Source organism: Bidens hawaiensis, unplaced genomic scaffold, assembly GCF_021521415.1.
Source record: "Bidens hawaiensis isolate Kalapana, Puna unplaced genomic scaffold, B.hawaiensis_p1.1 tig00008479_1, whole genome shotgun sequence".
Taxonomy (NCBI): Eukaryota; Viridiplantae; Streptophyta; class Magnoliopsida; order Asterales; family Asteraceae; genus Bidens; species Bidens hawaiensis.
The window spans coordinates 467464-474437 of NW_027491602.1; positions in this window are offsets into that span (position 1 = coordinate 467464).

Genomic DNA, 6974 nt, shown 5'->3' on the forward strand with positions numbered 1-6974 from the left:
GTATATGCGTTCGTGTGAATTTTTATAGCCGAATTTGGGCTGAAAAGAATATCGCACGAGCTTTTTAAATTCTGGAATTGATACAGGTTGTTTTGGGACATGATTTGAGTATTCAGGAATTTTATGGAATTTTAGGAAATTGTTTGGGATAAACGGACGATTTTCAAGCGTAATATAGCTGATAAAATGAATTTTTATAAATTAATAAATCAGTAAAAAAATTCCAGAAATATTTTTATTAAAATCTACACATTTTAATTGATAAGTGGCTAAATTTTTATAATTTAATGATTAACGGTTAATTAATTATGCTAATTTAAAGATTAAACAAATTTAGTTTTCATAAAAACCGGCAAGTTCGCGATTAACGAATCTGCGGGAATATCAAAACACCAAGAGTGATCAAAAATCATATTTTTTGACTAATTAAGTAAAAACGAACTTTTCTATGAGAAACCTGGACAATCTGGATAGATTGTGCGCGTTTCTTCTCAAATCAAACTGAATAAACGGAAACGGGCCTCGTGGCTAATCTGGGACCCCAGTATGTGATCCTTCTTTATAACTTAATCATCTTATTAACTAATACATTTACCCAAGCTTATTTTCCCATAACTGTTTTCTGAACGCGTAAACGAACAACTTGGCCCAGATGAGAAAACGGGAATCTGAGCCAAGTTCAGTTCTAAGTATTAGACATTGAACAACATCACAACCTAAGCCTATTGCCACTTTCTGGGCATTCCAGCTATACCCAGATTAGTTATACAGCCCAGTTTAGTATTGAGGTTATAATAATATTTAAATGTTAATATTATTATAATATTGATTATAGGAACTACTGATAGCGGACCGAACAAACCACGAGTTGATACAGTACTGATTATCTACTAAACCGTGAGTTTCATGACCCCACTCTTTAAACAGTTTTATGAACTTTTGGGGTGAAAAGCATGTTTGATTACATATACATACATGAAACATGTATTGATGTGAATTATCTAAGTGTTAACACACGAAAGTCCCCACGAGCACAGTGATTAACTTTGAGCCGATGGCTTGTGAATAGTACTATTGGTTTGACAAACCCAAACGAAATCGGCCTGGTTTCCGTGTCACATAGCGCCGTTTGAACATGACCATATTTATACAAACAGGCTATGTAGTGTTAGACATAGCTACCGGGGCATGTTGTGGGCGGAAAGGGGCCACAGTGGTTGATTGAGCGTGGCAAATGGATGCACGCAGCACATACAGTCAAGGCTTCACTGTAGCTTAGCATAATTACATCATTTACATATATACATACTTATTTCATAATTACAAGTGTTAACTTGTGAATACTCATTACTGTTTTCTTGAAACTCGTGAAACTCACCAACTCTAGTAGTTGACCCGTTTTAACCTGCTTTTCAGGTGTACCTAAATTGGAATGATTTGGTGATCTGTTACTTGCCCAAGGTGTGTGGTTGATGCTATGTGAATAGAGGCAAGGGTGTTAGTAGTAAGAACGTATAGTTAATGAACTAGTTTTGTTTGTATCACCTAGACTGTAAAACAATGATAGAACAAAGAAATGTAATATATTGTAAATTAGTTTGTAATGTTTCTTTATAAACAATGTGTTGATACCAAAGGTGTCTGTTACATTCCTGTTTTACGCTTCCGCATTGTGCTAGTCGGGGTGTGACAGAAGTTGGTATCAGAGCCATTGGTTATAAAGGATTAGGTTATCCCTTAGGGTACCCAAAATATGACCGTGGGCTCGATTAACTCTGGGAAATATTTAAATAATAAATTAATATTATATACTAATGGATGCCGGGATGAACTTGTAGGGAAAGTGAGTTATTGTGGTCCGGAACATAATAACAGACTTGTTTGTATGAGGGAATTCGGGGAGAAGTCGCGAAACATGCGGTTAGGTAAAAGTGGTAACATATGTGTATAAAAGGTAATGTGAAAGTACATATATATGTAACACTCATACGTGCTTATTTGAAATAAGGTGTATGAATATGTGTACGTATGATACCGTCGATGGCGGTAAATTTTATTATGAATATTATATTCATTTATATTCAGTATTGATTTTAATAATAATTAAAATTAAAATTTTAATAAAACTAATATTATATTCTAATATAATTAATATTAAATTTGGTTTAATTAATTAATCTCCTCGACAATAGTTAGCGATAACAATAGATATTATTCTTATAACTAACCTTTGGGCAGAGTCATGTCAAGGAATAACGACTCTGTACCGGAAGAAGAACCGGTAATCTCTGTTGAGGAGGATCCAGAGGAAGAATCAGAGGAGGAGGATCCAGAAGAGGAATCCGAGGAGGATCCAAAGGAGGAGGATCTAGAAAAGGAGGACCCAGAAGAGGAAACAGAGGAGGAGGAGGAGGAAGAGGTGGAAGAAGAAGTTATTTGTAGAGAGCTACCCAGGAATGTGCCTGATCTGTCCGGCTACGGATGTGATAGTTATCCACCTAGGTCACCACGCAGGGATCAAAACGAAGTTAACAGTCAGTATCGTTCACCTGCTAGAGTAGCCAGATCACCCACTCCACCTATACACCTATCGCCGACGACTTCAGCTACTGCGTGAGTCCGACAGACTGCTCATGTTCGGTTAACCCCGATTGACCCTGCCTCGATTCCATTTAGATCTACCCACTATCAGGGAGGACCTTCACGTCCTAGGGCGGACACTTCATCTTCCCGTTCGTTGAGTATTCCTACCCCTCGCCCTGACCTCCCAAACGCAGGAAATAACTCTTGGATGGCTGTCCTGACTGACTGTGTGATAGACCACTCGATAGCCATAGCTAACATTAACCAGGAAAAGAGGTACATGACCCAGTGCTTATTGACATTACAGCAGATAGTGCTGAACCTGCAGCAGTCAGATACCTACTACCACTGGTGTTTGGATAGGGTGACAGTTCGACTGTGGAACTGTTACTGGATGATTACAGTGTTGTTGTTTTTATGTTTGTGGCTAGCCTATCGTCTGTATTGATAGATGCGGAATATTACAAATATGTGTACGTAATCTTTGATACTCCATGTATGTATATAGTAGTACGTTATGTTAACATGGGGCACAATTTTGTACATTATTATAAGCACTGACCCTTACAGGGTTAAGTCTAACAGTCACTTAGTGAAAGATTTTGATATATACATGCAAGCACTGGCCTTTATCAGGCTAAGTCTATGTACCTTTTAATATCAATGTACGGAACAATTTGTGAAATGTCAGTATGTTATCTGGTTTACTTGTACAACATTTATTGTGATTATTATTACACAGTGCCATAGCCTGGAATTAGTATTAATTGGCTTATATTTGTTTTTCATTATAGAATGGCCCCAAAGAAAGCAAATCCTATGACTTAGGCAGAAATAGCCGAGATGATTGCTCGGCAAATGCAGGCAGTAATACCACTTATTGTAACACAAGTAACTGCCAGTGTTAATGCCAATATACAAACAAACCAGCAACAAATCAATAATGCTCCCTCAACCAACAATGAAACAGTTACAAATAACAATCCCCTACCTAATACAAATGCCCATACCAATGCAAATAATCCCCCACCTGATGCAAATAATGTCAACAACAATAATCCCTTACCGAACCCAAACAATAACAATAACAACCCTAATCCCCCTTGAAGAGAATATTCGATTAAATACTTTATGGCCTGTAAACCGATCGAATTCAAAGGTGTCGAAGGGCCAAACGGGCTGATTAAATGGATCGAGAAGACTGAATCTATTCTCAATATTAGTAATTGTCCACCGGAAAACATAGTCAAGTACGTTGCCTCCCCGTTTACAGATCACGCTTTGATGTGGTGGAACACTACTGTCCAGATAAGAGGGCAAGATACGGTTAATCATATGACTTGGGCCGAACTTAAAACACTGATGCTGGAACATTTCTGCCCAAAGAACGAAATTCAAAGATTAGAACATGAACTCTGGAGCCTGGAAATGAAAGGAGCGGATCATTTGGGATATACGAACCGCTTCAATGAACTGGCTCATTTAGTACCATGGTTAGTAACTCCTAAAAACAAACGAATTGAACGTTATATTTGGGGTTTAGCCCCGGAAGTGAGGAGTTTGGTGAATTCTATTGGTCATACATCGTTTGAGAATGCCGTGACTCAAACCGGCATTGTAACTTTTGACTTTGTAAGGAGTGGAGTATTGAAAATGGTCGGGGAATCAACGGGAATGAAACGAACTGACTACGGGACGAGAGCACAAGGAGGACAATCAAGCAAACGTGCACGTCCGACAATAAGAAATTATGCTATAACCGATTCAGATACGATGCAAGACAGGTATAAGAGACCCTTGCCAAAGTGTGACAGATATAATTACCATCATGTGGGAGAGTGCAGATTGCCGGTATGTCATAAATGCGGTCGAACTGGGCATTATGCCCCTAATTGCAGAGCAGGTGCAGAAATTGTGAGCCGACCAACCCAAACAACTCAACCTCGTCGTCCACCGCCACCTAGACCTCAGCCAATCCGCCAACAACCTATCCAACAAACTTCAACCGCAGCAACCTACCGTGCCTGTTATGAATGCGGCAGTACAAATCATATTAGAAGAAATTGCCCTAAGCTGAATCAAAGAATGGTTGCTAGACCAAACCAAGCATCGACTTCAAGTGCGCCTTGGGGACGCACGTTTGTTATCGGGTCTGGAGAAGCATGACAAGACCCGAACGTAGTAACAGGTACATTTGTTGTTTTTGATCAATATGCTTCTGTATTATTTGATACTGGTGCCGATAGAAGCTTTATTTCCCCTAGTTTTGTGTCCCTGGGTAATATGCCAGTTAGTGAACTAACAAATCCCTATACTATAGAACTCGCTAACAGTAACTCTATAACTGTCAACCAAATAATCCAAAACTGTTCCATTATTCTTAATGACTACCCATTCCTTATTGACCTACTCCCGGTAGAGTTAGAAAGTTTTGATGTTTTTGTCGGCATTGACTGGTTAACCAAGAATAAGGCAGAGATTGTGTGTAACGACAAGACAGTTATAATTTTCTTTTCGAATGGTGAGGTGATTGTGGTACAGGGAGAGAAGTCTGGTTCGATATTACCTCTCGTGTCTCGTCTCAAAGTGTTGAAATGTTTACGCCAAGGTTGTATGGCATTTTTGGCAAACGTGACTATAAAGAACCCTGATGAGAAATGCATAGAAGAGATTCCCATTGTACGTGAATACCCCGATGTCTTTCCTGATGATCTACCTGGATTACCACCGAACCGACAGGTTGAATTCCGTATTGATTTAATCCCAGGATCAGCCCCAATTGCTAAGGCACCATATCGACTGGCACCTTCTGAAATGCAAGAATTATCTAACCAGTTATAGGAGTTGTTAGATAAGGGTTTCATTCGTCCTAGTTATTCTCCTTGGGGAGCACCGGTATTGTTTGTAAAGAAGAAAGATGGAAGTTTTAGAATGTGTATCGATTACCGGGAATTAAACAAAGTTACCATCAAAAACCGATACCCTCTTCCACGAATAGATGACTTATTTGACCAACTTCAAGGGGCAAACTATTTCTCGAAAATTGACCTTCGATCCGGTTACCATCAAGTTAAGATTCAAGAGGAAGATGTGTCTAAAACGGCGTTCCGAACTCGTTATGGCCACTACGAATTCTTAGTTATGCCGTTCGGACTAACTAATGCTCCCGCAGTTTTCATGGATCTTATGAATCGAGTTTGTAAACCGTATCTCGACAAATTTGTTATCATGTTTATTGATGACATTTTGATATATTCAAAAACCACGGAGGAACATGAGCAGCATTTACGAACTATCTTGGAGCTGTTGAGGCAGGAAAAGTTGTATGGCAAGCTGTCAAAGTGTGAATTTTGGCTACAAGAGGTACAATTTCTAGGGCATATTGTTAACCGACACGGTATTCATTTAGACCCGAGTAAGATTGAAGCCATCAAAAATTGGCAAGCCCCAAAGTCACCGAAAGAAATCCGCCAATTTTTGGGTTTAGCTGGGTATTATCGGCGCTTTATTGCTAACTTTTACAGCATTGCCCAACCTCTAACTCTTTTGACTCAAAAAGATCATGCTTAGGTATGGGGAGAAGATCAAGAAGTGGCTTTTCAATTACTAAAGCAGAAATTATGCCAAGCCCCGATACTGAGTCTTCCAAAGGGAACTGATGATCTGGTAGTTTATTGTGACGCGTCCCGGAAAGGTTTAGGGTGCGTACTTATGCAAAGAAACAAAGTCATAGCATACGCTTCTCGACAATTAAAAGTTCACGAGAAGAATTACACCACCCATGACTTAGAACTGGGCGCGGTTATTTTCGCACTTAAGATCTGGAGGCATTATTTGTATGGCACCAAATGTACAGTATACACCGACCACAAGAGCCTACAGCATATTTTCGACTAGAAAGAGCTAAACATGAGGCAGAGGAGATGGGTAGAGCTATTGATCGATTATGACTGTGAGATTCGATACCATCCGGGCAAGGCTAATATAGTAGTAGATGCTTTGAGCAGAAAAGACATGATCAAACCACTACGGGTCCTAGCACTTGGAATAATCGTCCAAACCAGTCTCACCGAACAAATTCATATTGCTCAAAATGAAGCTCTGAAAGGAGATCACTTGGAAGATGAAAACTTGCATGGGACCGAACAAAACTTTGAAGAAAGAACTGACGAAATTCTATACTACAAAAACCGAGTTTGGATTCCCACTTTCAGCAATCTGCGTGACTTGATCATGGACGAAGCCCATAAGTCCAAATACTCCATTCATCCTGGAATGGATAAGATGTACAAGGACTTGAAGGAGTATTAATGGTGGCCCGGTATGAAGAAGGATATAGCCACATACGTCAGTAAATGTTTAACTTGTGCGAGGGTTAAGGCTGAATATCA